This window comes from Hyperolius riggenbachi, chromosome 1, assembly GCF_040937935.1.
Source record: "Hyperolius riggenbachi isolate aHypRig1 chromosome 1, aHypRig1.pri, whole genome shotgun sequence".
Lineage (NCBI taxonomy): Eukaryota > Metazoa > Chordata > Amphibia > Anura > Hyperoliidae > Hyperolius > Hyperolius riggenbachi.
The window spans coordinates 396141920-396156878 of record NC_090646.1 but is presented as its reverse complement, the minus strand read 5'-3'; the positions used below and the strand labels follow the sequence as shown (position 1 = coordinate 396156878).

At 43.7% G+C, this 14959-nt stretch overlaps 1 protein-coding gene across 9 annotated transcripts in view; it reads left to right on the top strand.

The window, feature by feature from the left end:
* Positions 1–14959, top strand: part of LINGO2 (leucine rich repeat and Ig domain containing 2) — a 2118418-nt gene that overhangs the window by 670811 nt on the left and 1432648 nt on the right. The window lies entirely within an intron of this gene.

Below are 14959 nucleotides of genomic sequence, written 5' to 3'. Positions count from 1 at the left end.
GGCTTTTTAAGCCACCAGAAAGTCCACCATTCTTAACCATTTAAGCCACCCAGTGAGCCTCATGGCCGTGGCAGGAGCTGCTGTAGCCGCAGGGACGTGAGGCTCACATCTGTGCAATCTGCTGGGCTGTGTGCATGACCATGCGGGCAGAAGCCTGCGTTCGGAAGTCCCCTGAGCCAATCCATGCATGTCCGCAGAGAATGATGACTATTTTTGTTAAAAATAATAGTAATTTTCAATTGGTGCCGCCGCGTTGCCTCCTGCTCGCTTGTTTCCACCGCCAATCATTAGATTAATGAATGAGAACTTTGTTCCCATTCATTCATCTCCCCTCTAGGCCACTGTGATTGCAGACAGAAATGTTGGCTTTGTGATTAGTGATGGCTGTAAAACTGAAAAAATGCACCTTTATTTCCAAATAAAATATTGTCACCATACATTGTACTAGGGATATAATTTAAACGTTGCAATAACCTGGACAAATGGGCAAATACAAGGTGTGGCTTTTATCCACAGTAGAACGTCTTATTTTAAAACTTTAACCTATTTTGGTTCCTGGACGTAGAAACTACGTCCAGGAACCATGCGCGCTACCGCACGCTCCCGCGGCCGATCGCGCACGTGCACACGCGCTCCCGGCCCACGGTTCGTTAGCCAGGCAATCAGTGAATCGGGCTATGGTGCCCGATCACTGATTCCTCTCCCCCGCTGAAAAAGTGACAGCTTCTCTCGGAAGCTTTGCCTTTTCTGGCTGTTACCTCCCCCATGCAACGCTCTAAGCGTGTGTTACGCTTAGAGTGATGTCATGTAAACAAACTCATGACCGCCATCTTGTGGCCAAAAAGTAATACTACAACCAAAAGTAAAGAAAAATTAAAATCAACACACATTTACATTTTAAACCTATTGTTTACATCCCACCCTCCCAAAACTACCCAAATAAAATGTTTAATATAAAAAAAAAACATTACAATAAAAAAAACATGTAAATATTTACCTAAGGGTCTAAACTTTTTAAATTTCAATGTAAAGATGATATATTTCTAATTTTTTTTATTTTAAACTTGTAAATAGTGATAGATGCAAAACGAAAAAAATGCACCTTTATTTCCGAATAAAATATTGTCGCCATGCATTGTGATAGGGACATAATTTTAATGGTGTAATAACCGGGACATATGGGCAAATACAATACGTGGGTTTTAATTATGGATGCATGTATTATTTTAAAACTCTAATGGCTGAAAACTGAGAAATAATGATTTTTTCCGTTTTTTTCTTATTCTTCCTGTTAAAATGCATTTACAGTAAAGTGGCTCTTAGCAAAATGTACCCCCCAAAGAAAGCATAATTGGTGGCGGAAAAAACAAGATAGAGATCAGTTCATTGTGATAAGTAGTGATAAAGTTATAGGCTAATGAATGGGAGGTGAACATTTCTCAAGTGAAAACAACGGAACGCGAATGGGCTAATGGCCAAAATTTGAGAAATAATGATTTTTTTCCATGTTTTTCTTATTATTCCCATTAAAATTCATTTAGAATAAAATAATTCTTATCATAATGTACCACCCAAAGAAAGCCTAGTTTTTGTCAGAAAAAACAAGGTAAAGATCATTTTGGTGTGATAAATATTGATAAAGTTATTGGGGAATGAAAGGCGCGCTGAAATGTGAACGTGAACACTACAGTGGGCTGTAGAAAGCCCCAGGTGAGTACTAATTTCGTATTTATTTTGAGCTCGGAGTCCCTTTACGCTTTCCTTTAAAGCTCCAATGAGCTCCAATGAGCTACTATAGAGCTACTTAACCACTTGAGGACTCAGCCTTTACCCCCCCTTAAGGACCAGCGCTGTTTTTTCCATTCAGACCACTGCAGCTTTAACGGTTTATAGCTCGGTCATACAACCTACCACCTAAATGAATTTTGGCTCCTTTTCTTCTCACTAATACAGCTTTCTTTTGATGCTATTTGATTGCTGCTGCGAGTTTTAGTTTTTATTATATTCATCAAAAAAGACATGAATTTTGGCAAAAAAATGATTTTTTTAACTTTCTGTGCTGACATTTTTCAAATAAAGTAAAATTTCTGTATACATGCAGCGCGAAAAATGTGGACAAACATGTTTTTGATGAAAAAAAACCCATTCAGTGTATATTTATTGGTTTGGGTAAAAGTTATAGCGTTTACAAACTATGGTGCCAAAAGTGAATTTTCCCATTTTTAAGCATCTCTGACTTTCCTGACTACCTGTCATGTTTCATGAGGTGCTAAAATTCCAGGATAGTATAAATACCCCCCAAATAACCCCATTTTGGAAAGAAGGCATCCCAAAGTACTCACTAAGAGGCATGGTGAGTTCATAGAAGATATTATTTTTTTGTCACAAGTTAGCGGAAAATGACAGTTTGTCACAAAAAAAAAAAAAAAAAAAAAAAAGGTTTCCATTTCTGCTAACTTGTAACCAAAAAAAATGAAATCTGCCATGGACTCAACATGCCCCTCAATGAATACCTTGAAGTGTCTATTTTTCAAAATGGGGTCATTTATGGGGTGTGTTTACTGTCCTGGCATTTTGGGGGGTGCGGAATTGTAAGCACCCCTGTAAAGCCTAAAGGTAGTCATTGCACTGTGGGCCCCTTAGCGCAGTTTGGCTGCAAAAAAGTGTCACACATATGGTATCGCCATACTCGGGAGAAGTAGTACAATGTGTTTTGGGGTGTATTTTTACACATACCCATGCTGGGTGGGAGAAATATCTCTGTAAATGACAATTTTTTGATTTTTTTTACACACAATTGTCCATTTACAGAGTTATTTCTCCCACTCAGCATGAGTATGTATAAAAATACACCCCAAAACACATTGTACTACTTCTCCTGAGTACGGCGATACCACATGTGTGGCACTTTTTTGCACCCTAACTGCGCTAAGGGGCCCAAAGTCCAATCAGTACCTTTAGGATTTCACAGGTCATTTTGAGAAATTTGGTTTCAAGACTACTCCTCACGGTTTAGGGCCCCTAAAATGCCAGGGCAGTATAGGAACCCCACAAATGACCCCATTTTAGAAAGAAGACACCCCAAGGTACTCAATTAGGAGTATGGTGAGTTCATAGAAGATTTTACTTTTTGTCACAAGTTAGCGGAAAATGATTTTTATTGGGTTTTTTTTACCAAGTGTCATTTTCCGCTAACTTGTGACAAAAAATAAAATCTTCTATGAACTCACCATACTCCTAACGGAATACCTTGGGATGTCCTCTTTGTAAAATGGGGTCATTTGTGGGGTTCCTATACTGCCCTGGCATTTAAGGGGCCCTAAACCGTGAGGAGTAGTCTTGAAACCAAATGTTTAAAAATGACCTGTGAAATGCTAACGGTACTCATTGGACTCTGAGCCCCTTAGCGCAGTTAGGGTGCAAAAAAGTGCCACACATGTGGTATCGCCGTACTCGGGAGAAGTAGTACAATGTGTTTTGGGGTGTATTTTTACACATACCCATATTGGGTGGGAGAAATATCTCTGTAAATGACAATTTTTTGATTTCTTTACACACAATTGTCAATTTACAGAGATATTTCTCCCACCCAATATGGGTATGTGTAAAAATACACCCCAAAACACATAATACTACTTCTCCTGAGTACGGCGGTACCACATGTGTGGCACTTTTTTGCACCCTAACTGCGCTAAGGGGCCCAGAGTCCACTGAGTACCTTTATGATTTCACAGGTCATTTTGAGAAATTTGGTTTCAAGACTACTCCTCACGGTTTAGGGCCCCTAAAATGCCAGAGCAGTATAGGAACCCCACAAATGACCCCATTTTATAAAGAGGACATCCCAAGGTATTCCGTTAGGAGTATGGTGAGTTCATAGAAGATTTTATTTTTTGTCACAAGTTAGTGGAAAATGACACTTGGTAAAAAACCCCAATAAAAATCATTTTCCACTAACTTGTGACAAAAAGCTAAATCTTCTATGAACTCACCATACTCCTAATTGAGTACCTTGGGGTGTCTTCTTTCTAAAATGGGGTCATTTGTGGGGTTCCTATACTGCTCTGGCATTTTAGGGGCCCTAAACCGTGAGGAGTAGTCTTGAAACCAAATGTTTCAAAATGACCTGTGAAATGCTAAAGGTACTCATTGGACTCTGGGCCCCTTAGCGCAGTTAGACTGCAAAAAAGGGCCACACATGTGGTATCGCTGTACTCGGGAGAAGTAGTACAATGTGTTTTGGGGTGTATTTTTACACATACCCATATTGGGTGGGAGAAATATCTCTGTAAATGACAATTTTTTGATTTCTTTACACACAATTGTCAATTTACAGAGATATTTCTCCCACCCAATATGGGTATGTGTAAAAATACACCCCAAAACATATTATACTACTTCTCCTGAGTACGGCGATACCACATGTGTGGCACTTTTTTGCACCCTAACTGCGCTAAGGGGCCCAGAGTCCACTGAGTACCTTTTAGCATTTCACAGGTCATTTTGAAACATTTGGTTTCAAGACTACTCCTCACGGTTTAGGGCCCCTAAAATGCCAGAGCAGTATAGGAACCCCACAAATGACCCCATTTTAGAAAGAAGACACCCCAAGGTACTCAATTAGGAGTATGGTGAGTTCATAGAAGATTTAGCTTTTTGTCACAAGTTAGCGGAAAATGATTTTTATTGGGTTTTTTTTACCAAGTGTCATTTTCCACTAACTTGTGACAAAAAATAAAATCTTCTATGAACTCACCATACTCCTAACGGAATACCTTGGGATGTCCTCTTTGTAAAATGGGGTCATTTGTGGGGTTCCTATACTGCTCTGGCATTTTAGGGGCCCTAAACCGTGAGGAGTAGTCTTGAAACCAAATGTCTCAAAATGACCTGTGAAATGGTAACGGTACTCAGTGGACTCTGGGCCCCTTAGCGCAGTTAGGGTGCAAAAAAGTGCCACACATGTGGTATCGCCGTACTCAGGAGAAGTAGTACAATGTGTTTTGGGGTGTATTTTTACACATACCCAAATTGGGTGGGAGAAATATCTCTGTAAATGGACAATTGTGTGTAAAGAAATCAAAAAATTGTCATTTACAGAGATATTTCTCCCACCCAATATGGGTATGTGTAAAAATACACCCCAAAACACATTGTACTACTTCTCCCGAGTACGGCGATACCACATGTGTGGCACTTTTTTGCACCCTAACTGCGCTAAGGGGCCCAGAGTCCAATGCGTAACGTTACCATTTCACAGGTCATTTTGAGAAATTTGTTTTCAAGACTACTCCTCACGGTTTAGGGCCCCTAAAATGCCAGAGCAGTATAGGAACCCCACAAATGACCCCATTTTACAAAGAGGACATCCCAAGGTATTCCGTTAGGAGTATGGTGAGTTCATAGATGATTTTATTTTTTGTCACAAGTTAGCGGAAAATGACACTTGGTAAAAAAAACCAATAAAAATCATTTTCCGCTAACTTGTGACAAAAAGTAAAATCTTCTATGAACTCACCATACTCCTAATTGAGTACCTTGGGGTGTCTTCTTTCTAAAATGGGGTCATTTGTGGGGTTCCTATACTGCTCTGGCATTTTAGGGGCCCTAAACCGTGAGGAGTAGTCTTGAAATCAAATTTCTCAAAATGACCTGTGAAATGCTAACGGTACTCATTGGATTCTGGGCCCCTTAGCGCAGTTAGGGTGCAAAAAAGTGCCACACATGTGGTATCGCCGTACTCGGGAGAAGTAGTACAATGTATTTTTACACATACCCATATTGGGTGGGAGAAAAATCTCTGTAAATGGACAATTGTGTGTAAAAAAATCAAAAAATTGTCATTTACAGAGTGATTTCTTCTACCCATCATGGGTATGTGTAAAAATACACCCTAAAACACATTGGCCTACTTCTCCCGGGTACGGCGATAGCACGTGTGGCACTTTTTTGCAGCCTAACTGCGCTAAGGGGCCCAACGTTCAATGACTACCTTTGGGCTTTACAGGGGTGCTCACAATTTAGCCCCCCCCCCACATGACAGGGCAGTTAACAAACCCCACAAATGACCCCATTTTAAAAATAAGACACCACAAAGTAATCCATGAGGGGCATGGTGAGTTTATAAAAAAAATATTTTTTGTCACAAGTTAGCAGAAAAGGATACTTTGTGAAAAAAAAAAACAACAACAATTTATGCTAACTTGTGACAAAAAACAAAATCTTCTATGAACTCACCATGCACCTCACGGAATACTTTGGGGTGTCCTCTTTCCAAAATGGGGTCATTTGTGGGGTCTGTCCTGGCATTTTAGGGCCTCTGCAATCATTACATGTATGGCCAGTATTTCTGCTATACTCCTTATATTGGGCATACAGGTAGTGCATTCTGGGCTGAAAGGAAAAATGAACGGCAAACATCCCTTCATTCGCATCGATCAATGTGGATGAATAAATATCTGCCAAAAAATGTGAAACAAAAAGAAAAGAAAGAGGGACATAGGAGCTGCCACCCCAAAAATCCAAACCCACCAGCTCGTATGCCCAGGCAAACCTGATTTATTCATCCACATCGATCGATGTGAATGGAGAAATCATTGCTTGAGTTCTTTTTTGATACAAAGTGCTTGCCAAAGCATATGAACCCCAACACCGCTCCTCGGCCCATATGCCTCGGCAAACGTATCTTTTTTACTGTGGAGGAGAAATCTCGTCCTACAGCGCTGCATGCACTGATTTTGTGTAACCTGACAGAAGCGCAATGCTTCTGTCAGGATGCACCATCAGTGCTGCAGCTGATTGGTCGGTCAGTCGGTCGGTCGGTCTGGATAGAAAAAAAGAAAGAAGAAAAACGAAAAAACAAAACAAAAAGGAGGGGAAGGTGTCCGCCTGGACATAGGAGCTGCCACCCCAAAAATCCAAACCCACCAGCTCGTATGCCCAGGCAATCCTGATTTATTCATCCACATTGATCGATGTGAATGGAGAAATCATTGCTTGAGTTCTTTTTTGATACAAAGTGCTTGCCAAAGCATATGAATCCCCAACACCACACCTTGGCCCATATGCCTCGGCAAACGTATCTTTTTTACTGTGGAGGAGAAATCTCGTCCTACAGCGCTGCATGCACTGATTTTGTGTAACCTGACAGAAGCGCAATGCTTCTGTCAGGATGCACCATCAGTGCTGCAGCTGATTGGTCGGTCGGTCGGTCGGTCGGTCTGGATAGAAAAAAAGAGCGAAGAAAAACGAAAAAAACAAAACAAAAAGGAGGGGAAAGTGTCCGCCTGGACATAGGAGCTGCCACCCCAAAAATCCAAACCCACCAGCTCGTATGCCCAGGCAATCCTGATTTATTCATCCACATTGATCGATGTGAATGGAGAAATCATTGCTTGAGTTCTTTTTTGATACAAAGTGCTTGCCAAAGCATATGAATCCCCAACACCACACCTTGGCCCATATGCCTCGGCAAACGTATCTTTTTTACTGTGGAGGAGAAATCTCGTCCTACAGCGCTGCATGCACCGATTTTGTGTAACCTGACAGAAGCGCAATGCTTCTGTCAGGATGCATCATCAGTGCTGCAGCTGATTGGTCGGTTGGAAAAAAAGAGAGAAGAAGGAAAAAAAAAAAAAAAAAAAAAAAAGCAAGCAAGCAGCAAAGCACTTCAATAACATTAACTTTTTAAACTTTATTAAATATGTTCAAACCAAACAATAACATTGGTAACCAAATATTAACTTTTTTGCTTACCTGTTTTTTTTTTTTTTTTTTACCTGCGAGCTGAGGATAAACTTCTCCTCCCCCATGGGTCAATGTGCAAAGTGCAAATCGCACAGATATGTGGCGAAGTACATTATGCATTCTGTCCCAAGTGAAAGGAGAGGTTTCTGGCAGGCCAGTGTATTTGGATCTCTCAAAACCTGATGTTTGGGTTCACACTGCATACTGGCCTATCCGGTCGGTCGAGCCCGCCGCACCGTCTCGCCCAAAATAGATCTTCAGGGAATACCACAAGAGTAGCATTCGGCCTAGTAATTAACTGCGTCGCCGTAGACTAACATGACTTCCGGGCCGACCCAAATTGCCGCAGAAGCCACGCAGTAACGTAGGCATGCACTAGCGTTAAGTCAAGCACTTCCGGCGTAGGGGGGGACCGCAAAGTGTGACTTTTGCTAGGCAATTTGCCCTAACGCATCGCGCCAGTGTGAAATAGCACTGAGAGACCCTTGTGTGCCTACTGCTGTGTCTGTAGTTCCCTAGGTTCTAAAAGTGTGACTTCTCGTGGTACCTCTCATAACACTCCCCTAGGCATAGGCCAGGCTGGTCAGGACAGGAGGGACAGTAAACGGGGGTGTCACGCCTTATTCCAGCCTTGCTGCAGACACGACATCTTTTTCTGGGGTTGCGTTGAGTTGGGGTACTGGGAATCGTGTAGGCGTAATGCCTTCCATGCAGCCGGCTAGTTGCATTTGGGGGTTGGGCTCTGGCACCTTCTGGATACAGGAGTGCCGAAACGATCTCTTCCTGGAATTGAAGGAAAGATCCAGTTCTCCCAGCCTTACTGTAGAGAACAAAGCTGTTGTACATCGCCAATTGAATTAAATACACAGACACTTTCTTATACCAGCGTCTGGTTTTCCGGGAAATTAAATAGGGCCCTAACATCTGGTCATTGAAGTCCACCCCTCCCATGTTGGCATGATAGCTATGGATGGCGAGGGGCTTTTCAATGACCTCTGTTGCCCGTGTAATTTGTACTGTCGTGTCTGTGTGAATGGTAGACAGAAGGTAAACGTCCCTCTTGTCCTTCCATTTCACCGAGAGCGAGTCATCAGTACACAAGGCAGCCCTCTCCCCCCGCTGAAGTCTGGTGTTAACGAGCCGTTGGGGGAAGCTCCGGCGGCTAGGCCGCACGGTGCCACAGCATCGGATTCCTTCTAACTTTAAGTGCTGAAAGAGGGCCACACTTGTGTAAAAGTTGTCCACATAAAGATGGTACCCCTTCTGGAACAAGGGTGACACCAAGTCCCACACAATCTTTCCACTGCTCCCCAGGTAGTCAGGACATCCGACCGGCTCCAATTTTGAGTCTTTTCCCTCATAGACCCTAAAACGAGATGTATAGCCTGTGGCCCTATCACAGAGCTTATACAGTTTCACCCCATACCGGGCGCGCTTGCTTGGGATGTACTGTTTGATGCCAAGGCGCCCGGTAAAATGTACGAGGGACTCGTCTACACAGATGTTCTGTTCAGGGGTATAAGCATCTGCAAATGTGGATGACAGGTGGTCTATGAGGGGCCGAATTTTGTAGAGCCGGTCATAAGCTGGGTGGCCTCTTGCATGACAGGTGTCGTTGTCATTGAAATGCAGGAAGCGCAGGATGATCTCAAATCGCGCCCTGGACATGGCAGCAGAGAACACGGGCATGTTATGTATTGGGCGTGTAGACCAATAAGAGCGCAATACATTTTTTTTTGTAATACCCATGTTGAGGAGAAGGCCCAAAAAAGTTCGGAAACTTGGAGTGGTTTCCACCGAAAAGGCTGGGCGTGGCAGCTTGTCGGATTGGCGGTTATAAATTGTGTGGCATAACGGTTGGTCTCAGCCACAATTAAGTCAAGGAGATCCTGGGTGAGGAACAGTTCAAAAAAGTCTAGGGCCGATCCTAGTTCAACTGTCTCCACCTGGACTCCAGACTGGGCGGTGAAAGGGGGCAGTACGGGTGCGGCGGGATCAGGGGAATGCCAATCAGGGTTTGCCAGCACCACTGGAAAACTAATGGGAGTACGGGCCCGTCTACTTGGTGGCTGCGAATCGGGTCTTAATTCACGTACCACCGAACCAGTTTCTACTTCCGGCCTGGTGTTCGCCACTTCACCAGGGTCTTCTACGGAAGTACTGGTGTTGAGAGGTCCAGGAGATGCTGCGCTGCTGGTGCATGCCTCACCAAGAAAAATCAGATCAGCGCCAGCATCACTCTGCTGCCCTTGAGACTGATCTTCCGCCACCTGCAGTCCAGTGACATGGGGTGTGGTACGCCTGGCTCTAGCCGGGACCTCAACCTCGTCATCGGAACTATCGGTCAGAGAGCAACTGCTGTCTACAGGATCGTACTCTGAACCAGAAGATTCGTCGAATAAGTCGACCCAATCATCCTCATCCGACTGGTCCATGTACCTGTAGATGTCTTCATTGGAAAACCTCTTTTTTGCCATGGTGGCCTGCTAAATTTAGGAGGTATTCCTCTGAGACTACCCAGGAAAAAGAGCACCTACCTAGCGAAATGGAGTACTTGAGAGGTAGAAAGCTGTGGTCACTGAGTTTTGATTAAAAAAAAAAATCAAAACTGCTGTTTACAGTGCCACAGCTAGTGTACAGTGTTTTTTGCAGTGATCAGAAAAAATAAATTTCTGTCACTGCGGTGGGGCGGGCTGAACGCAGTGCAGGCGAACGATCAGGTCTGATCGGGCAAACACTGCGTTTTTTTGTGGATCCTAGTGACCCTAATATAGATCTGACTGTGATCACTAATGATCACTTACAGATACTATATAGTACCAATGCTGATTAGCGACAGTGATGACGCTAATTAGTGACTGTGGTGCAGTGGGCTGAGCACTAACTGACACTAACAACCCTTTTGCCTAGCTAACTGGCCTAACTGGTACCACTAGTGATACTAAAAAAGTGACAGTTTTCACTGATCACTGTTTTTAGATCACTAGGATAGTGACGGTGAGGGGGGGTTGGGGTTGGGGGATCAGAGAGCAATCACAAATAATCAAAAACAATCACGAGGCAATTACAACACAATTACAGCAATCTGCGCAATCAAAGCCAATCAAGGAGCAATTGAATCCAATAACACGACAATCAAAAACCAATCACGTGACAATCGAAGCCAATCACACGACAATCGATGCTAATCACAGGGCAATTGAGACAATCGAGGCACAGGGCAAAACAGCCAATCAGAGGGCAATTGGCACAATCAAAACCAATCAGGGCAATTGAAGCCAATCACACGACAATCGAAAACCAATTACGTGACAATCGAAGCCAATCACACGACAATCGATGCTAATCACAGGGCAATTGAGACAATCGAGACACAGGGCAAAACAGCCAATCAGAGGGCAATTGGCACAATCAAAACCAATCAGGGCAATTGAAGCCAATCACACGACAATCGAAAACCAATTACGTGACAATCGAAGCCAATCACACGACAATCGATGCCAATCACAGTACAATTGAGACAATTGTAGCCAAACAAAGCACAATTAAGCCTTACAGGCAGGAGATAAGATACACAATGGCAGGGGGGAGAATATACGCAAGCAATGCACTAGTAAGGTGTGGGGAGGATCTGAGGGGGTGGGTGATCAGAAGCCCCTAAGGGGTAGTTGGGGGTCTGATCTGATGGATAGGAGTGACAGGTGGTGACAAGGGGTGATAGATGGGTTATTGACGGGTGATAAGTGGGTGTTTACAGCAGGGAAAAACCGATGCAAACAACGGACTGCTGATGTGATCGGGAAGGGGGGGGGGGGGGGGTGTCTCGGGGGGATCTGAAAGGGTGGGTGATCAGAAGCCCCGGGGCAGTTGGAGGTCTGATCTGATGTGGGGCAGTGACAGGTGGTGACAAGGGATGATTGACAGGTGACTGATAGGTGATTGACAGCTGATCAGTGGGCGATTACAGGGAGATAGATAGTATACAGGGGGGGGGGGGGTCAGGGGTGGGGGAGATCTGAAGGGGTGGGTGGGTGATCAGATACCCCTAAGGGGTAGTTGGGGGTCTAATCTGATGGATGGGAGTGACAGGTGTTGACAGGGGGTGATAGATGGGTTATTGATGGGTGATAAGTGGGTTTTTACAGGGAAAAAAAGATGTAAACAATGGACTGCTGATGTGATCAGGGGGGGGGGGGGTCTCGGGGGGATCTGAAAGGGTGGGTGGGTGATCAGAAGTCCCTAAGGGGCAGTGGGGGGTCTGATCTGATGTGGGGCAGTGGCAGGTGGTGACAAGGGTTGATTGACAGGTGACTGATAGGTGATTGACAGCTGATCAGTGGGCTATTAGAGGGAGATAGAGATATGCAGTATACAGGGGGGGAGGGAGGGGGGGGAGATCTGAAGGGGTGGGGGGTGATCAGATAACCCTAAGGGGTAGTTGGGGGTCTGATCTGATTGATAGGAGTGACAGGTGGTGTCAGGGATTGATTGATGGGTGATATGGGGGGTGGTTGGGTCTAAGCTGCGTGCTGCAGGGGGGTACAGGGGGGTGTTTGATGGGTGCTGATGGTGATCGGGGGGGTCTGTGGGGCTCCTAACGTGTGCGGTGTGTGACTCACTATGCCTGCTCTCCTCGCCGGTGGTCGATCGCTAAGTGTGACCACCAGCGGGGAGGCAGGCAGTATAATACAGTTTGTTAGGTAAACAAACTGTATTATACGTTTTTAAGTGGCTGGTTTGAAATTTTACAACCCGCCGGCGCTGCGGATTGGCCGGCGGGTTGTAGTCACAAGGGGGCGGCACCACGTGACACAGCGATCGCGCGGCTCCCGCCGCGCGATCGCTCATTAATTACCGGGAACCTGGCGACGCAGATGTGCGTGCCTGGTCCTCCAGGAACCACTTTGCCGACGCGCGTTATGCGTGCGCGGTCGGCAAGTGGTTAAAGGAATACTATTGATACCCAAGTGTTCTAAAATGAAAGTGTGCAAATAATGTCTAAGTAGCTGTGTAAACATTTTCCTACTTTTCATATTAAATATCAGGCAAAAGATGTAATTTATTGAGGGTAGGTTTTAGCTATATTGGAACAAATCAATTGCAGAAGGGGTGTCTGCTTCAATACACAGCCAGAGTTGCATATCAGACTAAAGAAAGCACATATCAAACATATCAAACTCTGAAAGCAAAAACATTATGGAAAGCTGTGAGAAATAGTTACATTTCCTCTGCTCTCTTCAGACAGGTCAGTCAGAAACACAGGACACAGGAGCTGCAGCTGTTGGGAGCTCTCTCTCTCTCTCTGTCACACACAGAGCTACACATAGGGCTCGATTCACAAAGCGGTGCTAACCCAGTTAGAGACTTTGGGCGTGATAACCATTGCACCACGCTGGTGAAAAGCCAGTTTAGGCGTGATAAGTTTAGGTGTGATAAGTTTAGGTGTGATAAGTTTAGGCATGATAAGTTTAGATAAGTGTAGATAGCGTGCAAAGTCCCGCACGCAAAGCAGCGACATTAAACTCTATGCGAAGTGCACCAGACTTTGCTAGCGCAAAACTTTTGATCAGCTGTGCACTGCGGTGCTAACCCAGTTGGTGCTTAAAGTTATTATGCCTAAACTTATCACACCCAAACTTATCATGCCTAAACTTATCACACCTAAACTTATCACACCTAAACTGAGTTTAGGCGTGATAAAGGGCTTTTCACCAGGGTGCTAACTGTTAGCACCGCTTTGTGAATCAGGCCCATAGAGTTAACTGATCAAGTGTGAGGGGAATTTCCCCTCTCCTCATGGCTCAGTCAGCCGTCAGTTTTGGTGTCAGTAAACTTTGAATGTATATTGATAACAGTAAACAGAGAAGTTGCTACTAAAATGTATACACCAGTACTTAGCAGCACTTCCCAAACAATTCCTGTGTCAATTGAAAAAAAATATGTGAATAGATAGTATTCCTTTAAGAAAATGTAGCTGTGCATTCACCACTGTCATCAGCAAAATTTGAACGACCATGTCCAATTTGCACATGTATGTCAATTCATAGGATGTAAGACAGATTAAATTAAATATTTAAGCCTGTAGGAACCTAAATAGCTGATTCATAAATTAGAAAACATTATTTGTAGAGGAATAATTTATTAAAATCACCACCTCTCCTACTTTGCCTTGGGAGTAGTGTTGTTTGAATTTCAGTATACACAACCCCATCAGAGTTAAAATCTGAAGAACTAATTCTTTATCACTTTATGCTTTAGTGACATCAGAGTTTACAAATATTTTGCTTGTCTCCACATACTGTATTTATAATAAACACATCTCCCACATTAATACATGCTATTCAATGAGGGTTCCCCATGATGTTTCCATCTGTAAATTATGCAAAATTATGATTATGCAAAATCTGTGCTCATCACTAATTGAATTTCTCTGTAATGGCATACAATTTACTAGCCAAGTTTGGTATCAAAATGGTGTATATTTTAGCTGGTCATAAAAATACTTTCATATTAGATGTTCGACAAGCAGAAGACAAAATACAGTATGTATTTCTATCATTCTTTGCCATCAAAAGCAGGGGGCTACCAGTCCCTACAGCAGGGGCAGATCCTGAGTTCCACCCCTCAAGGCAGGAATGTGAAATGGGAAATCTCCAGGTCCAAAGCCAGTTCTCTATTTTGTAACATCCCTTAAGGAACCTGAAGCTAGCAAAGAACCCAAGGTTTCCATTTTGAATGGACTCTTAAATAAACAACTTTCCATTTGGACTCAAAAAAGTACTTAACAACAAAGAATTAAGACATCTCCAATTTCTTAAGCATTCATTTCCCCATTTTCTCCTTTTTTCAATACTGTTTTCTACTGTTTCATATTTGTTATTCACAACACATTTCTGTAATTATTCATAATTTTATTGCATATTTTAATAATTTATAAAAAGCAATTTTTATGGCTATTTACCTGTAGAGATGGCCCGAATGGTTCGCCGGCAAACTTCCGGGGTTCGCGATCGCTGAGAACCGATTCACCCCCATAGTGCGTCATTAGGGTCAACTTTGACCCTCTACATCACAGTCAGCAGGCACATTGTAGCCAATCAGGCTACACTCCCTCCTGGAACCCAACTACCCCCCCCCCCCTTATAAAAGGCAGGCAGCGTCAGGCATTGGACTCACTCATGTGCCTGCAGTAATTAGCGAAGAGAGAGCTACT